Genomic DNA, 21,263 nt, shown 5'->3' with positions numbered 1-21,263 from the left:
GTTTTCTTCAGAAAACAGCTCATCATTAGTGAGCTTCAGGTTATGAATGCTTCTTCCAGCTTCAGGAAAGATCAGATGCAACTCCACAGATCACAATGGAATCTCACTCATTGTCTGATTTCATGGTGGATTAAGCTACCACACTATGTAACCTGTTACGACTGCAGCTAATGGAATCATGCGACACCCAGGAAGCTTGCAAAAAATCTCTTGTAATTTTGTAACCAAGAAACATTGATACTTCTTGATTTATGCAATTAGAGGTCGAAGATCAATTAAGCTATATCTGTATCTTTTTCGTCATATAGCTTTAAAAGTCAAATTCGTGCAGAGATACGTACAGATGAAAAAGCAGTATCTTTTTATACTGAGTGAATCTTATGAACTCATTTCCACCTCACAAATGAGGAGAGAGTAAAAGAATTACTAGGGTTTCAACATCCAGTTCAGTTTACAGCAAAAAAACTAGCTGTTCAAGCATTATCAATCCGCATCTACACAAGTGAAAGGTCACCAGCAGGGATAGATCTCTTAACAAGCTTTGCCCAAGACTCGTTGGTTTCCGTAATAATCTTAAGTGCATAATCCTGTGATTGCAAAGGAATTAGATAATCAGCAGGATCATGCAAAGAAAGCAGAACAGGCAATTCTAACTATGAAATGCCAAGAAGCACAGGCTTGCTTAAGTGGACAAAGTTTTCTAATCTCCTTTGTTTTACGTTCTTTTGGGGGCATTGGGAGATAAAATGCATGCAAATAATAAATACCATTATTCTTCACCCGCTCATGTCATTATGTGCTAAACTGATTCACTCTTACAGGAAAACACATACAAGATATTATATAATCATTCACTGCGAAAGAGGGACGAAAAGAATTTATCTTCACATAGAATAACTGAGAAGTGATCCCCAAATGTGGAGGTCAAAATTTTGCTTAGCACCAACAACCATTAAAAACTTAAGATCGGTCTCTTTGAATGCAATATAATCTCAACACAGTAATAGATATGACAGAAAGTCAGAAACAAGGATCTTTAACAGACAGTAACAAATTTGCCAATATTTCATCAGTATGAAGAAATCAACATAATAATGTTCAAGAGGGTACCTTGTTAGCTGGCTTGTTTCCAAGTCCAAACTTGTTAGCAGGCTTTCCGTCAGGAATCTTATAGTCTCTAAACCAGTCTCTGATAGCTGTCAGAGTGCCCTGAAAATTTCAGAGGATCAGTTTGAGATATTCACAAGTTGAAAGAATAGAAGATCTCAGTATATATACACACACACATATATATATTAGATTATTATGCAAAGTACTGATTTAGCTCATTAATAGCTACATCATAATGGGATTTAATCTCCTTTGCTGCTCTACACTGGGGCGGTGTCCGTCCTCTAGAAAGATTTTATGCATGCAAAACGATGGACTAATACCCTTGATGTCAGCTATAGTCCACCCAATGGCCCTTTTATGCTCGCGGAGGACTCTGAGCAATTTTTCTTCTTGAGTGCTGGTCAAGCTGGATGAAATAATCACGGGCAGTGTCTCTGAGTTCCCCAAATAAGCATAGCGCAGATGCGCTGGAAGTGGCTTGAGTTCTAGCTTCGGAGCTTCTTCAATAGATGGCCTGGATAGGGTCAGAGTGACAGGCCTGTCCAACTCTTCAAATTTTCTAACCCCATGTACATAACTGCATGACATATCCAGCGCTTGCTCAATTTCTCCCATCCTTTCATCTTCACCATTTTTTACGTCTCCAATCAATACTCGTTCAACAGGATCTGCAGGGCTCATATAGGGTACTAACGATGTGGCATCACCTTCCACCGCAGAGATCATGGATAACTCTTCATAATGGGTTGGTAACTTGAGTGCTCTATAAACATTGAAGACCTCCACTCGGTCACCCACTCTCATCATCATCTTTCCTTCACAAACATCAATAATAGCTCGATCCGTGGCTAAGAATGGACGCCCCAAAATAAATGGGACTTCCTGATTAGGCTCGTAATCCAGGATAATGAAATCAGCTGGGAATATAAAAGACCCCACTTGCACTAGCACATCTTCAATCACTCCCTCAGGATGAGCAAGGGAGCGGTCAGCTAACTATAAAATAACTGTTGTTGGGCGTGGTTCACCCAACCCCAACTGTCTGAATATAGATAGCGGCATCAAATTGATGCTTGCTCCAATGTCACATAGAGCTCGCCCAACAGCATGTTTACCAATCGTGATTTGGATAGTGAAACTACCTGGATCCTTCAATTTCTGAGGTAACTTGCCTTGAATTCTGGAATTGCACTCCTCAGTGAGTGCCACAGTCTCGAACTCGGTCAGCCTCCTTTATTCGCCACAATGTCCTTGATGTACTTTGCATATTTGGGTACTTCTTGTAAGATGTCAACCAATGGAATATTTATTTTCACCTGCTTCAAGATATCAAGAAACTTTTTATATGTGGCATTATCTCGTAATTTCTGCAGTCTTTGAGGGAATGGAGGTGGTGGCCTTGCAACCAATTGTGGGGCTTGCTCAGCCACCGCCTCTCCAGCTGGCTTCTCTGGCTCCTTGGCTTTCTCTGATGTTGATTCTACAACGGCTGGAATCTCATTAAAAGTTACCTGTTTCCTCTTTTTAGATAGAACTTCCTCTATCTGTCTCCCATTCCTCAACGATACGGCATTAAGGGCCGCCCTAGGATTAGCTTCAGTGTCACTTGGGAGAGCTCCAGCTGGTCTCGTGTTTTGAGCACTAGCAAGCTGTCCCATTTGACGCTCCAAATTTCTCACTGTTGTGGCTAGGGTTTGCTGTTCAACCATCATCTTTTTGAACATGTCTTCAAGGTGACTTGTAGGGCTCGCTTGTTGTTCAACCTGAGGTGGTCTGTATTGCTGTTGAGGTGCTTGAGGCCTGTATTGATTTTGAGTACCCTGGTTTCCACCCCAAGAGAAGTTTGGGTGGTTCCTCTAGTTGGGATTGTAAGTGTTCCCATATTGGTTTGTTTGGCCCCTATTTGAATTACCCACAAAGCAGACAGACTCTAGGTTTGCGGGGCATATGACGCTCGTGTGCCCCTCTCCACATATTTCACAAAAAGCTTGAACCTATTGTACCGGTTGTGTTTGTTGCTTGTTGATACTCAAGTTCATCTGGTTGGCTTGATTGGCCAATGTAGCAATCTGTGCTGATAATGCTGAGACGACATCTAACTCAAGAACCCCTGCAGACTTTTGCACTGTGTGTCTGCCCATCTCTCCTTGCCAATCCGAATTTCTCTTGGAAAATTTGTTCAACAATGTATATATCTCGTCAAAGCTTTTCTCCAACACTTGACCCCCGGCTGCAGCATCTACCACGATCTTAGTTTCAGAATGTAGTCCTTCTATGAAAGTGTGAGCTAACACTTCATTCATCTGATTGTGATGAGGACAGTCTCTGAGTAGCCCCTTGAACCTTTCCCAAGCTGAGTATAAAGATTCTCCTGCTTTCTGTTTGAAGGCCACTATTTCACTTCTGATCTTTGCAGTTTTGCCTGAAGGAAAGAACCTTGCCAGAAATTTTCTTGCCAAATCATTCCATGATGTAATGGAGTTAGCTGGTTCTGCCTTTAGCCATCGCTTAGCCTCACCCAACAGAGAGAATGGAAAAAGTGTGAGCCTCACATAATCTAGAGTGACCCCGTTAGTGATATAAGTATCACTAATCTCCAAGAAGTTCAGAATATGCTGCTGCGGATCCTCATGTGGAAGACCCATAAATTGCCCGTTTGCATGAAGCAGCTGGATCATGCTCTGTTTCAGCTCAAAGTGTCCAGTGATCCTGGGCTTCACTATACTGGAGGTGGCATTAGCAATGCTGGGCATTGCCACCTCCTGAACAGCCATGGGTTGCTCCTCTGCCATGTCAACAGGAATTTGAACAAGTGACTGAATATTATTCGTGTCCCTTGCTTCCCTCAACCTCCTATGAAATGTTCTCTCAGGTTCAGGATCAAAGCCTTGAAGTCGGTCCGGGCTTCTGACCCTACGCATTCAATCAAAATTCCTGAGATCTGAGCAACAATCAAGTACGTTAGACTAGACAAAATAAGCAATTAAAGCAAAAACTAGCAAGTAGCTAATATTCAAGTCCCCGGCAAAGGCGCCAAAAAACTTGTTGCTCCCAAACGCAAACGCAAGTATACGTGGTCGACAAGTAATACAATTATAAGTTAAATGTCGAATCCACAGAGACTTGTGTAAACTACTCACAAAATTACCCAAATTGCTATTCAGTCCAGCTAAAATCAAAGTCCAATGATATGATTACATACTACGATTCTAAGTAATAACAAATTGTCAAGTAACGAATTGATGGTTGTGTATTCAGTAGAGATAAGTATTCCAGGGTTGTGATCGATTCACCATTCGTATTGTGTTCTAATTAACTCTCCCTCTCATATAATTCACCCACAGTTGCTAATTAATCGATAAATGCTCTCATAGCCTTCTCCCCAAGTACTACTAACATATTCTCAATAGATTAACACCTATATTCCTATGAAATAAATCTATTAAGAACACATTAAGATTACGATATTTCATTAAGCACGGTGACTAGGTATATTCCTATCCTAACCACAAATCCGCTCCCCCTAAGGGTTAAGATCATGCTCTCTTCAATTATTCTCTAATCTAAACATGGCTTTCCTAAGCATAGCATAGATAGTAAATAGAACCTAACTGTTGGCCAGACAATTAAGCAATTGAACACAGAATTGAAGAAACAACCATATATTGGTGAATCATAATCAAGGTCAAGCTAATATCAAACCACAATATTCATGGCTAAATCACAACCCCAGAACAATGGGTGTTTAGCCACTCATACTCATGTTCATCACAATAGGGTTCAAATTCATCACAATTAGCAAAAACAACGGGAAGAAAAGAAGAAATTGATGGTTAAATCTCCTCCTTGCCTCTTGCCTCTCTCTTTTTCCCTCTAGACTATGAAAACCTTGATAAATAATCCTTGGGCGAGCTTGACTTTATATAGGTTAAGTGGGGTTTCCTCCAAATGTCCAATTATACCCCTGGCAAACAATTTCCGGAATTCGGACTAGCGTGGTCGCGCATCTGGGCGCGCTAGCCCAGCACTTTGCTTCCTTGATTCTTTTTCTCGTTTTCGTGCGTACTTAGCTCCGAGGGGTTGTTTTTGCTCTAAAGTAGTTCCAATCACCTCTTTAAGGCATCACATAGGCTCCTCATCCTGCAATGTATATAATTCACAATTAGAGACCATTTTTAATCAATTAACCACATTATGACATCGGAATACAATTAAGCGGGAGCATAAACAATCCCCAAATTACCTAGATTTAGCCTATTATCACTACTCTTCTGTGCTTAAGTCTTTCAAAGACTTATACCAATGAGCATAGAATAATTCTCCAAGGTTGTCGTATTTATAAATAATGAGTAGTGTTTTCTCTTAAAGCCAAAACCAACTCTATAAAAACCAAATTCAATTTCGAATAGGAATGGAAATCAAAAGAGAATAGGAGTAGGCCATTGGGCCTTTGGCTGGACAACATGGGCATGTGCCCAACAAACTCCCCCTCCAATCAAGGGGCCAAATGTATCTTCAAGTAGAGCAACTATTGAGAGGCTTCATGCTTGTAATTTTCTGCAAAACGCATGCTTATCTGCAGCTTAACTACGAAGTCCTCAGGTTGCTCCATATAAATATCTTTATCTAAATCACCATGAAGAAAAACAGTCTTTACATCCATCTGCTCAACCTCTAAATCTAGACTCGCGCCTAAGCCTAGATAGAAGTCATCTTTACAACAGCCGAGAAAATTTCATCAAAGTCAACTCCTTTCTTCTGGCCAAAACTCTTAACAACTAACCTCTCCTTGTACCTAGGCGCAGAGGTATATATGGTTATCTTGCTTTATTCTGAATATCCATTTGTTAGATAAAGCTCTCTTACCTTTCGGCAATTTCACTAACTCATTGTGTCACTCCCATGGAGTGACTTCATCTCATCTTTCATGGCTTCTATCCACTGATCTTTGTGAGTATCTTGCATGGCTTCATCATAGTTCTCAGGTTCTCGCATATCAGTCAAAAGTACATACTCACCCGGAGGATAACGCATGGATATTCAGTTATTACAGTTCCTGTAAGTTTAGTGTATTTTCTTATGGCTTATACAGTATTTTGTCAGAACTAAATGTGGATAAGTCGCTCAACAAAAGGGTAAAATGGATGGTCATATGAGCTTCAATCCTCTTCCATATGTCTTAGCTCCCAATGTTCCCACTGCAACTACACAAGGCTCAGACAAATAAATACAGGAGAAAGATTAACATAGAACTAATACCTGCACTATTCCTAAGCAGAAGGCATAGAGCCATTCCTGTTACTATATCGCATTGATACTGCATCTTCATCAATTGTCCAAACAAAATCAGGGGTGTCGAACAGTGCCTTTGTCACCAAAGGGTCTGTTAGGACCGAAAATAATTAGGTGTCATGCGCAAGCTAGTAAGAAAACCTTGAACGACGATAAATTAGATAACAAACAAGAAATATACCAAAAGAGATACAAACATTTAACGTGGTTTGGTCAATTGACCTACGTTCATGGCAGAAATGAGCAATCCATTATATAAAAGAGTGTACAAAAATATTGAAAGAACAACCTCACGGAGAGGCAAACACAAGTGACACACTAACACTTGTTCCAAAAAGTTCTCCCCCTAAACAAGACTCTCAAACTCCATATGACTACATTGTGGATGCTCCTGAATGAGAAGGAAGGATTGTCACTTTATAAAAGTCCAAACCTTTTCCTACAAGAAAATGGACTAGCCAAATATGGAAGATTTATAATTTCCTCCACAAGAAGAAAAATCCAATTATGGTAAATATATTTCCCTTTCCTTCAAGAGGTAGGAAAATCAAATATAGTAAGAAAATCAGGACAAACATCTAATAGTGTAACCAAAGGGATCGCATTATCTCCAGCTTTGCATCAGTAGAAATTAAATTGGTGGAAATCAAGAATTCACTGCTCATCTTTTTTCTAATTCTTAAGGGATAGGAACACACAATAGAAAACCTAACAAAAATATTGGCCTGAGTCAGTTTGTTTTGATAATTGATAATGAAACACACGCATGAACCACGTCCATATATAGTGTACACAGACACGGGCAGATTCGAGCACAAGGCATGTACATGAAAGGGATAAGCATAAGTTATGATGGATATCTCCTGAACGAAAAGTTTGCATATTCGATAAGGAGCAGGACTCCTTACGTGAAGAGAACTCTATCCAAGATAAGGGAAAGAGTTAGAAGTTGAAGATAACTAGAATTCTTCCATCAAGGAAGAGTATAACATTAGAACTCTAGTTAATCCTATTCAACTAACTCTATAAATATCAGTGTGCTCTTTTTTACAGGTAATGCACAAACGCAGAAGTTAAGAAAGAGTTGAGAGCAAAATAGCAAGGCATGTTGCAAGCAATTCCTGTGTGATTCAAGTGTGTAAACCTAAAGCTACGTGAACCAGATAGAAGAATCAGTTTCAAGTTTCTGTCTTTTATTCTAGTTTCATTGTAGTAGGGCTTTTGAGTTGTACCTTTCAGCTTTATCTAGAAGCATTTGTACTAGGTACTTTGAGTTGTAGTATTCAAGTTAGAGTTTACTTGAAGTTGTCGCAACAACTTGAGGCTGGTTGCCACAAAGGGTTAGAGGTAATCTTTAGGTTTACTAGAGTTTTGTAAACGCTGTTTTTAACTTAGTAATTTAGTGAAGTGTTGGAAAAAACCTACTGGGTAGTAGGTCATAATCTTTTTACCTTTTAAGCCGGGTGTTTTCCCCGTAAAAATCTTTGTGTTCTTTACTTTATGTATTTATTATCCTCCAACAGTAGTGTAAGGAAAGGTCCTTCTATAATCCTGTGCAAGCGAAAATTAGACATCACACAAATCACCCCACTTTTATATGGTATTGAAGTATAAAACATCAAAAAATGAATAGAACTTTTCTCACTTCTAGAGTAAAGAAAATTGGTTCCACCACATCCACGAAGTATTGCAACAAAAAGGAGGAATAAACAATTTGTTTAGAAAAGGGAGGATTATAGTCACAGAATGGAGGATGCTTTGTGCGTCGGGCTATCCTTAGTATTCACACTGATAATTTTCAGCATTCTCACACCTACAATTTCTTTTCCTCTTTTAATACGAGGTCAATGCTATTTCTTGCTACGCGTTACACCTGAATCGGCAGTGCCCTTAATGTTGCTCAACCGCCCGACTCAATTGTCGCACTAAGGTGAGGTGAGACTAGTTCTGATACATTCGATCACGAACTCTAAAAATTGCACTTCCAACTATGAATAAAAGAGTAAATGTATAAATAGTGCTCACTTCTAAACAAAGTTAAAGAAACTAAGACTATTTATTTCAAGTAGTTGGTTTGTTGAAAAGTGGAGAATTCATACATTATACATACACAACAACTGAAACAAGCAACCATTCCATACTCTCTGTTGCCATATATCTCACAGATTTTTCATCTTCAACATCAATTAAAAAGGTTAGTCAACAATGATCTTAGCCAATCATGTTTAGCTAAACAAAGTTTATTTAACTGAATTTTTATGTATGGTTTCCTGCTATGACTATTTTGTTCTTCTTTCTTCAGATCCTTTGTATTCTTGCTCCTTCTTCTTCTTATTTTGTGACCATACCATAAAATTAACTAGTTTTGTGATTATTTCCTCCTTTGTTTAATCACCTCTACTTCCTATACTTCATCATACTTACACACAAGCACAGATCCCTTTCTTAAAACTAATGACTTATGTTACTCTTCTAGCTCCTTATACAGATAAATAACTTTAAATAGAATGATCATAAGAAATATTAAGAGAAAGGGAGTGAAAAAAAAAAATCAAAGCAAATCGCCAGCAATGGTACCTTGCCTTCTCTTCTATTACATGACTGTATATATATTCATTCTATTTTTCTTTTTCACTGCAAATAATGGAGCCATTAATTTGTTATGTACGTGAAGGGAAATCAAGTGAGTTATGATCAAGCGGACTCAATATTGTTGGAGCCATGGGGAGGCGTTGGTGGATCGAAATGAAATTACATGCTGAAAAGTCCCATTAAAGAAATATTGATTGCCCATGGAGATTGTATAGACTCCATCATGTTCAGAACTGTTACTGAACAAGGTACTACCATCGACTCACCAAAGTTTGGTGGGGTTGGAGGTCGAAGAGTCACGGTAAGTCCAAAAAAATTATGGTCGAAGAGACAACATTGTTCTCAAGTTAAATTTGTGTCATGTCATAGCGATGGGCTTAATTTAAGTAAAAAAAGAGTAATTATCACGACCATTAAACCAGTTATATCACCTTATAGGTCATCTTAATATGATAGTGTTGCAACTTTTGCATTTTCAGTGTACACAGCGTAAAATATGTAGTTATGTAAGCATCTTTCAAGTCAAAGATATGGATGCACCTGTTGCTTCATATTTAAGTTTGCCTGTTCCTTTGCATTAAGAGGATTCAACTAAGTGTCTAAATTCTCTTTAGGTCCAAAGATTTCAAATCCTAATATGACATTCTTGCACTTTTCTGAATTCTTGTCAAAATTGTCGATTCTGCTACTTATCTAACTGATCTGTTATTTGCAATAACCTTAGGTCTTTATTATTGAGGCAACTCCATTGGAATATTTAACAGGTATCAAGGGAACATTTGGACATTGTGGCAGCCATTCGGTTATAAAATCTCTATGTTTTATAACTAATGCAAAGAATTATGGACCATTTGGTCTGAGGCTGAGGGAATCCCATTTTCACTTGTGATGAAAGAAGGTGTAGCTATTGTGGGATTTCACGGGCGTTGTGGAGTGTATCTTGATGCTATTGGTGTTTATTTGCAAAAACTTACTCCTCCCACTTTAGCAAAGGAACCTATGGTTGAAGACATTGAAATTCGTGAGGTATGTTGTGATTATTCCCTCCTTCTCTTAATCACCTCTACTTTTATTTCTTCACCTCATACTTCAGCAAATAAACCTGAAGCAAAAAAAGAAAATGAGGTAAATGAACCTATGGTTGAAGAAATTGAAATACATGACGTCTATACTACTTTTTCTCTTAATATCATGAATCGGATAAATTTTGTTTCTTGTTTGTTTTATTTTATTTCTTTCCGATTAATTGTGACTTTATATACTAAACCAACATATGCATTCCACGTGTCTGCACATAAATTTCTTTCACTTAATATGTATTCTTACGTTATTAAATCACTTAACCATTATAAGTTAGTATTTTTGGTACAAATACCGAGTACGAGCAAGTTTTTGCTATCCGGGATATGTGGCATTCACTATTTTATAACAAAGAATAGGAACTTATTGATAGAATTATAAACTTCTTATTGTAAGAATTAAAAAACAACTAAACATTATAAAGCTTATCAATCCTGATTAGTTATGATTTTCAAGAGGTTGTATTTATATGTTTGACAGTTACTTCTATTCATCTCTTCCTCGGAATGGTGAGAATAAATCCTCACTAAATCGTCAATCCCCCTTTTTAGTGCATAATGTAGTAAATTGAAGGAGGGGGGGGGGCGGGGGGGGCACCAGCTGAACATATTCTTTTAATGCAGTGGAACATATGCATAGTAAACCATTTTCTTGACATGTTTATTTTGGATACATAACTAGTCGCTCAAACTCTAAGAAAATAATATATAGAGAATTAAATGTCTCTCTTTGTGAGAATTTGATATAATGTTGGGGGTTGAACATATGCATAGTAAACCATTTTCTTGACATGGTTATTTTGGATACATAACTAGTTGCTCAAACTCTAAGAAAATAATATATAGAGAATTAACTGTCTTTCTTTGTGAGACTTTGATATAATGTTTGGTCTTTTGGCAGGTGTCATTTTCTACCCTTGGCAAGGACACTCTCAATGTTCTGGATTTCATAGAGAGCTTAAAGAATGAAGAAATTCAAAAAGTCGTTGACGTGGATCTAACTGAAAAGATGATATTGGAGATGGACTTCCTCCTTCTGAATCTCCATCATCTTTCCAAGTATTATGCTGAACAACGTTCTCCATTCATGACAGAATATGAGATTCTTCAGAATGTATGTGGCAGCATAAGACATTTCTACGAGTTGATAGTGAATGGTTGCGTTGGGCATGAGATTGTTGAATATGTCTTACCTCAGTTTCAACTAATGGCTGACAGAGTAGGACGTTTCCTATGGCATAATCAAATTGGTGGACACTTTCGACTCTTCAAGCTAGCACATCTATTCTTGGAGATTACTCCAACTCAGTTGGAGGTTATGCACATATGTCTTACAAATTTGAAAGCTTCAACATCATCAAAAGTTGGACACTTTATTAAGAAGCTCCTAGAAACCTCTCCGGATATTCTTAGAGAATATCTGATTCATCTACAAGAGCACATGATAAATGTTATTACCGCTAGCTCTCCAGGGGCTCGAAACATTCATATCATGATAGAGTTCCTATTAATCATTCTCACTGATGTGCCTAAGGACTTTATTTATAATGGCAAGTTGTTTAAATTCCTAGCACGTGTCGGAGCACTTACCAGGGACGTATCGGCTATTGCTCGCGACTTAGAAGAGAAATCAAAGAATGCAGAGAGTACCGATGAAACAAACAGTGCAACTCTAGGCTTTCTCGAAAATATTGAACTCCTGAAGAGAGAACTCAAAGATGTTTACTTGAAAGCCCCGAACTCATCTCAACTCTTCTTTTTCATGAGTGATGGACCCATGTTCATGCATCTTCTACTTAGACACTTAAATGATTTGCTCAATTCCAATGCTTATTTAGTTGATTTGATAAAGGAAGAAATCGGGCTGGTGAAAGAAAATTTAGAATTCATAAGATCATTCTTCGGGAATGTTGAGCAAGAATTGTATAAAGTTCTCTGGGCACGTATTTTAGATGTGGCATACGAGACAAAATATTTCATTGATTCAATTATTGTAAGAGACAATGGTCTCTTACATCTTGTTTTCTCACTTCCCTTTGCCATAGAAAAGATCAATCTTATCAAAGAAAGGGTCTCAAATTTATTTGAGAAGATTCCCAAGAACATGGGCGTCATTGTTGTGAACTCTCCCAACAAGCCAGTTGAGCGCAAGTCATCAATGCCTAGTAAAATAATCGTAGGTTTTAAAGAGGAGACATCCTTGATAATTAGGAAGCTCACCAGTGGACCAAAAACGCTAGATGTCATTTCGATCACTGGCATGCCCGGTTCGGGTAAAACTACATTGGCGTACAAAGTGTATAATGATAAGTCAGTTTCTGGTTATTTTGACATCCGTGCATGGTGTACAGTCGATCAAAAGTATGACGAGATGGGGTTATTGGAAAAACTTTTTAATCAAGTTGTTGGCTCAGCTTTGAAATTCGGTGAGAATATTGATGTTGTTGATAAGCTACGGAAACATTTGTTTGGAAAGAGGTATCTTATAGTCTTAGATGATTTGTGGGATATTGCAGCATGGGATGAGTTGACATGGCCTTTTCGTGAAGTTGAGAAAGGAAGTCGAATTATTTTGACGACTCGAGAAAAGAAAGTGGCTGTGCATGCACAACGCCACAGTGATCCTATTGACCTTCGATTGCTTAACCTAGAAGAAAGTTGGGAGTTATTAGAGAAAAAGGTCTTTGGAAAAGAAAGTTGCCCTGATGAACTACTGGATGTTGGAGAAGAGATAGTCCAAAACTGTAAACGGCTTCCTCTGGTTGTTGATTTGATTGCTGGAGTCATTGCAGGGAAGGAAAAAAAAAAAGGAGTGTGTGGCTTGAAGTTCGAAATAATTTGAATTCCTTTATTTTCCAGAAAGAAAAGGACGTGATGAAGATTATAGCATTAAGTTATGACCATTTACCCGATCCCTTAAAGTCGTGCTTGATTCACCTTGCGAGTTTTCCAAAGGACGAAGCAATTCCAGTCCGTAATTTGGAAGTTTTATGGCCTGCTGAAGGATTTTTGGAGCAGAGAGAGATGAAGAGTGTGGAAGAAGTGGTTGAGATTTATCTAGATAATTTAATTTCCAGTAGCTTGGTAATTTCTTTCAATGAAATAGGTGATGATCGGACTTGCCAAATTCATGATCTTGTGCATGACTTTTGTTTGATAAAAGCAAGAGAGGAAAAGTTGTTTGGCAAGATAAGTTCCAATTTAATTCCCGAAATTGGAATTAAATGAACTAGAATCTCTCAAAGTAACTTTTAAAAGTTCAAATTCAAATGATAGTGCGCTCTCTGTAGTGACAAATCGGCTTTGGGATTTTCACTTCCCTTCGAGTGTGAAAATGTTGTGTTTGTGTGAATTTCCTCTGACATCCGATTCGTTATCAACAATAGGAAGACTGTCCAATCTTGAAGAGTTGTACCTTAAAAGTGCATTCATCGAGGGGAAAGAATGGAACATGGCGGAGGAAGACACCTTCCAGAATCTCAAATGTTTGACATTGAAGCGAATGAATCTTGCTAAGTGGGAGGTTAGAGAGGAATCCTTTCCTGCGCTTGAGAAATTACGACTGCTGGACTGTCGTAAGCTTGAGCAGATTCCACCTAGTTTTGGGGATATTTGTTTCATTTAAAAGTATCGAATTAAGGAGTAGCCCTCAACTTGAAGAATCTGCTCTGAAGATTAAGCAAGATGTTGAAGATATGAATAGGGATATTCTGGTCCTTGTTTATAACTGATCAAGTCCTGAGCACTTTTACACCTGGGAAAATATGTGAGTATAGACGAATTTATTACCTCATTTTCATTATATGTGGCAGAGTTTGCTAGTGTAATTTTCTTTTGCAGAACGCATGTAAGGAATACATCCTCGGACGTCTAAATTGTGATGCATTATATTCTTCCCAGCTATTTCCGTTCTTTTCTTCATTTTGTGGGTAAATATATTCCAGCATTAGTTCTTTCAAATTGTTCTTGTATAATCTCCTTTCTTCTTCGTCATGGCTTGAATTGTTTGCATATCATATGTTACTCCTCAAGTACAGAAACATACATGGGATTGCTAACTCTGCGCAATGATGGGATAATATTCACTCAGATATTGAATAATTGTGATGCAGGCTGCAAGAATCAGCCCATCGATGCATTTGGAGTTGAGGCTGTTGTATCTTTGATCAAGATGTTTCAATAGGAGCTGCTGTACGATGTTTGGCCTCATGTGCAACAGTAAATGTTATTATAACGCATGGTATCCTATCACAAACTTCAGAAAAATGCTTAGTGTTCTGAGAAATACTATATACGATGTGAATTCACGTTACAAAGAAAGAGTAGATGCTGATGCAACTTCACCTGTAATGCAGAAAGTTCAAATTCTCCTATCTTTATACGTACCTCGGTGGCTGCAACAAGAAAAAGAAGTGCAGGTGGATGAATTTGCAATTAGATGCGGCTGTAGTTGCAGTTAGCTCTACATGTGTAGATAATTTTGCTCCGTCGAAGCTCACACTTTCATCCCTCCCAAATCGACAATGCCTTGATTGTTGTTCAATAGCCCGGCTCAACTGCTGTACTAGTTTTGGTGATGCTAAGCTTCGATAACACTCTGTCACAGACTCGCCAACTTTGGCGGCAAAAGCTAACTCATGATGTGAAAAGTTGTGAACTGTCCAGATATCTCTCTCCAATGTAGGCTACTCGGGTTGAAGCCATATGTTTTCTTTCGTTTTCGCTATGGCATCTTTTTTCATATTTCCTGTTCAAAGATAATCCAAGATTTTAAGTCTGTGAATGTAAAATACCGCCACAATGCTACATCTTTGATGTGTGCTAATGAGTTCAAGTGATTGTATAACCTGCAAGTGACATGCTTGAATATAGGCGTGTACAGTGACGAAAAAGTTGTGATGAATGCAACACAATGCCATTCTCCTAATATCTTTCACCAATTAACTCCCAAATACTGTAACTTTTACCTATTATATAGCCTTAATCCATATGTCCTTCGTTGCAAGCTGCTTCCATACTTGGCCAGTGCCTGTGGCAGCCACAATATTTTGTTCTCTATTGCCGTGGTATCTTTGGTTCGCGTAGATCTCAGAGCAGGCAAAATCATTTATAATATTAGAAAATAATGCATGATAGCTTGCTGATACTTTGAAGGGGGCAAGAGGTGTTTCAGCGAATAAAGCTTGCCTATGCAGTTCAGCACTACAACAACCTTTCAGGGGTAACACTACTTTGTCTAAACGAAGGAACTTTGTGAATTTCAGATGCAAGAGTTGTTCCACATAACATGTGATGATAGGCTATAATATAATTACGTATTTTAGTCGTTTATTACACTCTAATTTACTGCACTATAATTGAGTTTGAGCTTTAATCGCTAGTGCATGTCTTGCACTAACCGTGTGTTTTATGCCTTGTAGGAGTGATTCCGAGCTATATAGATGTTATGGAATGAATTCAAGTGATTTGGAACTTTGAAGTCTGAGTAAAAGTCCTAGGAATTAAGACGGGATCGTGTCAGGGGTCAACTTTGATAGTTAAAAACAAACGAAGACTCGAGTAGGCATATTGCGCACTGTCTAGTAAAATGCACATAACTTTTTGCTCAAAACTCCATACAATATATGGTTGGAAAGCTAAATCAAAGGGCTACAACTTTCATGTTTTACGTTTTTCCAAATTCCAAATGGAACAGGGTGGAAAACGCGGTCGAAACCGCGACCGTGGACCTGAGGCGGGCTGAGGCAGTATACCTGCCATATACCGCGTTCACACCGCGGTCGGATCGCGGCTGCGGCGTCCAGACCTGAAAAAATTGTCCTTTTTCGCGTAGGAGAAGGTATAACTGTTTGGTCCCGACCCTACTTGGTATATATACATGGAAAAATGGTATTTTAAGAGGTTGGACACACTTTTTACATAATTTAGACCTAAGGAGGGGAGGCGACCAATTTTTTACACGGATTCGACCTAAGGAGGCAGAGACACAATAGGAGCAAGGCGGGGAATTCTTCTACGAGTTTTTCCTTCCTCTTCCTATTTTTCATTGTTGGTTATGACTTTTAGTATTGTAGTTTTACATACTATTATGAATAGTTAATTTGTTATCTAGAGTTTTGATAGAACGGAAAAGGGTGTGATCCATCCCTCTACTATGGTAAATTGTTCAAAATTGTCCCCTGTTATACTATTGGGCCATAAAAGTCCATGCCGTCTTACTATCCTAACAAATCTGCCCTTAGTTAGACGGAAGTGCCACGTGGCAACCATCCGTGCCCTTTTTACATCTGGGCACATATGAGATGACCCGCTCCATGAAACCCACCAAACCTATAACCCGCGACCCGCCATTTATAAACCAAATAATACCCCAAACCCACAACTGGTCGACAAACCTTTTGGCTTAGTTATATTGTCCACTGGTCGACAAACCCATTAACGGATATAAAGTGGTACAAAGGAATATGTACAATCTCGTTGATGAAGAAACTATCACTTCAAAATCAGAAAACCAAAATTATAAACGCCAAAATCATCATTTTTTTTTCTTTGCACAAATTACTAGGAACAAAAAACAACTGAACTGCAATAGGCAATAGCTATGAGGCTAATTGTAACAACTACAGTGTTGTTCAGATTGTAACTTGTTGATCTGATGTTTTTAGAAGTTGGAATAGAAAACAAAAAGGAAATCAAGCCCAAGCCTATTTTTTGGAATGTGGTTTAGTTAGGGTGTTTCTGTAAGCACAACAACCAATGAGGTAAACCCATATGAGAATCACCAAAGTTATGATGAGAATGAGATTAGATTTTCTCCATTCTTTTCTGAGGTTTCCGCAGGAGCTAATAGCATAGAGGGTTTGATGGAGATGAAAGTAGGAGTATAAATTAGGGTTGGGGTTTAATTTGGGTTATAAATCGCTGGGTGTGGGTTTGGGGTACTATTTGATTTATAAATGGCGGGTCGCGGGTTATGGGTTTGGTGGTTTTCATGGAGCGGGTCGTCTCATATGTGCCCAGATGTAAAACGGGCACGGATGGATGCCACGTGGCACCTCCGTCTAACTAAGGGCAGATTTGTTAGGATAGTAAGACGGCAGGGACTTTTATGGCCCAATAGTATAACGGAGGACAATTTCAAACAATTTATTCTTGTTATGTTTTTATATAATTGAGCCATAGCTTTTCTCTATTTGTTCAACTACGTTTATATTGTGGTTGGTTGAAGAGCTCTCAATTGACTGTGCCTATTTAGTGTGTATTACTCGGGAGAGAGTGCATATTTAGGTAGCTGTTGAACAACATCACTCCCGACGTATGTGAGGAATCAATAACTAAGGGTTTAAAGGTGGGATTAGGGATAACGAAACCTTGGGTGCGGTCTAAGTGAGCTGTAATTAAAGCCAGCTAGCGTAACTCGGGAGTGTATGTCTAGTAAATTGTCGTAATTACTCGGGAGAGAATTACAACATGCAAAGCGCTCATGATCGGTAGAGAATACTTAGGCGAAATTATAGAAGGCATAGCGGGAAGGATTCTGACTATTGGGGAAATCATAACTCTAGACCTCCTTAATCTTTTCTCCAACCCGTAGTATCTTTAGTTGTTAATCTACTAAGTTAATTATTTAGTTAATTAGATATAAGAATCTTAATATTTATAACTTAGGAATTGTTCGAACTTGTCTTCTTAGCAATATTGAACAGTTGTAGCTAAGTCTTAGTTCTCTGTGGGATTCGACTCCAGACTTGTAAACCGAATTATATTTGCAGCGACCGCTTAGTCCTTTTTATAAGGCATAGTTGGACGTGATCAACATGTTTCATGCATGAGTGTTTGGAGTCCCTACATCGATTAGTTGTCATATGAAAGAACCTTTAGGAGGTGTTATCTTCTTCTGGATCAAGCTGGTTGAAAAGGATAAAAATCATAACCTTCTGCACATTCATTAGTTTTCATATGAACCGCCTTGAGGACGTATTTTATCTTTCCGTGTGTTTCACTTTAAAGTTTGAGAAATAAAGATACTTGCATAACTTTTTTTTTAATAAAGTTTACTTTTATAATAATTGTAATTTTTTTATAGGATACTTTCAAGCGAAGCTTGGAGGACTTCATTCAAAGTCGGCCAACTGATGATCAAGGTAGGCCAATTCAACCATCCCAAGAGGAGATCGTGGATATGTGGATTAAGGCAGCAGGTGGCGTGCATAAAGGGAGAGTCTACGGACTTGGATCAGAGCTTAGTCTCGATCGTCGTACTTCTAGATTGTCTGGTTCTTATTCATCCTCACATTGCTCGGTTGATCTAGATGAGTTTGAGGAATTGAATATGAAGGTAGGGAAGATTACTGAGTTGTATCTTCCAGAAAGGGCTGCAAGGGAAGAAGAGGCAAAGCGGAGGAAGGAAGAATATAGGCGAAGAGAGGAAGAGGAAAGGCAAAGGGAGGAACAAATGAGGCGAAAGGACGATGCATTAAGACTTGTCACTAGTGATGTTAAAACTCTAAGTCTCTGATAAACTCCATCTTTGCATTTCCTATGCCCCATTTTCTAGCATCTGATGATAACTAAGGAGTAGTTTCTTTTATTAGCTTGTCTTGGATGGTACATGGATGTTGAATATTGAATGTTGGATGATTAGTTGGATATTGATTATGAAATGGATTGGTTAGTTCTTGTTTATGAAATGAATTGGATTACATGTTGAATTTGGTATTTGAATATTTAATTGTATTTAGTCTTGTATTGTTGGTTGTACTTTCTATTTGGCAGGTGGTGTAGTTCTAAAAACAGATTTGGCCCTAAAAATAGTTTCCAGTTTTCCCACGGGTTTCCCATCGACTCCGTAGGAATTTTGGGCATATTTGTTTCCCACGACGTACTTGGGTAAAATAATAAAAAATATCTAAATTATTTTTAATACTTCCCACGAATTCGGAGGGAAACTTAAGAAAATTAAATTATTATATTTTTTTACTTTTCCCACGACGCTAGGTGACCCCACCAAGTTCTCGTGAAGCCCGTCAGTGGGAAACTTCTTGGGAATTACCCATGAATGTCCTGGGAAACTATTTTCCCACCGGCCATTTTCCCACTGGGCGACTCCCCTGGAAATGTCGTGGAAATATTGAGATTTCCCACAAATTTCCCACTGATTCTTCCGTGGGAAAAATGTGTATTTCTAGTAGTTATATAAAAGTTCAGCAAATGGAATTCCATTTGCATCATTTTACGAGCCATGACACAAACTAATGACTTGGTATATATTAGTTTTAAGAGACAATTACAACTAATGTTTCTCTCTTTTTGTCTGCGTGCTGTTTTTCTTTTTCTTTTTTATCAAAGGTGGTTTGAGCCAACCAGGATTTTTCTTTGCCTCAGCTGCACCCTTGGGTGCCATAGTCTACATGAAAGGGGCTGACCAATGTCACACCTCCTTTTTCGCTACTACATCCTCGAGAAGGGTATAATAAAAGGAGTTTTTTAATTAAAGGACAATCGAAACGGGATCCGTTTATTAAGAGATTCAGAGCCGCCACTTGGGAGATTTATGGTGTCCCAAGTCACCAATTTGAATCCTGAATCGAGGAAAGGGTTTGACTCTGTTTAACAGTTGCGAACCAGAAATCCGAGTAGGGAATTCTGTTAACCCGGGAGAAGGTGTTAGGCATTCCCGAGTTCCGTGGTTCTAGCACGGTCGCTCAACTGTCATATTTGGCTTAATTATCTGATTTTAATACATGTTTAGCCTATGGTGGAATTTTAGAATTGTTTAACCGCTTTTAATTGAATTTTTAAAGAAAGTGAACGTCGTTTGAAAACGTGTTTTTGGATCACGTCACATGAAATGCACCCGTATCCTCGACACATTTTATTCAACGTTTTGGGATTTGGATTTGGGTTGCATGAAATGCACACCGATATTTAGGAAAGTAAGTTTATTAAAAAGCACGCCTAAAGCGACTAACGTGTTATTATCTTTGCGGGATGCCGTGAAAATCGCTAAACAGCGCGTCCCGAATTCTAAGTATTTTAATATAAGCATTTAATGAGGGCCCCGCAATTTATATGTTTTGTGCGGCGAGGCTCATCTCATTTTTATTTAAAGGCCATCCTAGAGCAAGCTATAATTTTCTATTCAATTTTGTCTCTAAAGAATCCTAATTAATCAATTTTATCGGTGACTATTATTTAAAGTGAACAAGGGCTTTGGGCTTCAAGTTCAGGTCCACACTTGAACAAGAGGCAAACCTCTTAACTCAAGCATGCTACTTAACTAGAATGCCCAGAACCTATGTTGTAAAATTAACCCATTGACCTTAACACAGGTTCCAACCTTCAGCTTCTTAGGCTTCAGATTTAGTCCAGGGAGAAAGAAAATACACGCCAGCTTTGGGCCTATGATCAGGTCAGGAGGCCCAATTATCGGTTAAACGTGCAGGCTCCGATTGAGCCTATAGAATTAATTTCTGGGCATGTCACTACTTTGTAAAAGAGACCAATATACCAAATATTCCTTTCAAATACTGTTAGGCCAATATTCAACCCAGTATAAGGCTAAGCATTGATTAATTATTAACCTGGAATCTAATAGCCGTTCTAACTTCACACTTATACATTTTGAACAAATTCAACAAAGTTTCGAACACTAGGCATAAATGCCGGAACTCACTGGTGCTCATTTTAGTCATGGTTATCAAATTAAATTATGAATCATCAGTCACCAGTTATGCAAAGATGCGAGTGAGTTGCATTTTTTAATAGGCATGCATGTAGTGCATAAATGAAATGATCAGTCCTCTTCTTTTAAGCTACTGGACAGATTCGACCTAATAAGAAAATGTAAAACTGGAATTAAACATAATAAACTAAAGCTATTAGAAATTGCGTCCCTATGATTGTAAAGGGTCTAACAAGTCAATTAACCACAATTCACGCTAGACTAAGGTTACTGGCAACACAATTATGCAATTATACAAGTCCAATAGTCCAATTAATTACAAATCAAATAAACATGATTGCTCTATGCACTTTTAACTAAGCACTGTATAGAAACTCATATTGACTTCAATCACATTCCATCATTTTCATTTCTTCAGCACCAAAATTACATGGATTTCTTCACAGTCTTATGAGATCAAAGGAGGTACCTGGAAATCAGAAATACAATAGGAAGAAGGAGCA

The 21,263-nt window shown here is 38.3% G+C and overlaps 2 long non-coding RNA genes and 1 pseudogene across 2 annotated transcripts; 2 read left to right on the top strand and 1 right to left on the bottom strand.

The window, feature by feature from the left end:
• Window positions 1-275: 275 nt before the first annotated feature.
• Window positions 276-1,236, bottom strand: LOC109220799. The gene is made up of 2 exons (XR_002067151.1): window positions 1,111-1,236; window positions 276-587 (listed from the first exon to the last, which is right to left on the bottom strand). It is a non-coding gene; the product is annotated as an uncharacterized LOC109220799 (long non-coding RNA).
• An 8,068-nt stretch (window positions 1,237-9,304) lies between these two features.
• Window positions 9,305-13,379, top strand: LOC109220800 (annotated as a pseudogene).
• Window positions 13,380-13,761: 382 nt separating this feature from the next.
• LOC109220801 lies at window positions 13,762-15,038 on the top strand. The gene is made up of 3 exons (XR_002067152.1): window positions 13,762-14,005; window positions 14,189-14,316; window positions 14,432-15,038. It is a non-coding gene; the product is annotated as an uncharacterized LOC109220801 (long non-coding RNA).
• Window positions 15,039-21,263: the final 6,225 nt, after the last annotated feature.

This window comes from Nicotiana attenuata, unplaced genomic scaffold (genome assembly GCF_001879085.1).
Source record: "Nicotiana attenuata strain UT unplaced genomic scaffold, NIATTr2, whole genome shotgun sequence".
NCBI classification, from domain to species: domain Eukaryota; kingdom Viridiplantae; phylum Streptophyta; class Magnoliopsida; order Solanales; family Solanaceae; genus Nicotiana; species Nicotiana attenuata.
The sequence above is the reverse complement of the archived record's forward strand: the minus strand, read 5'-3'. Positions and strand labels throughout refer to the sequence as shown.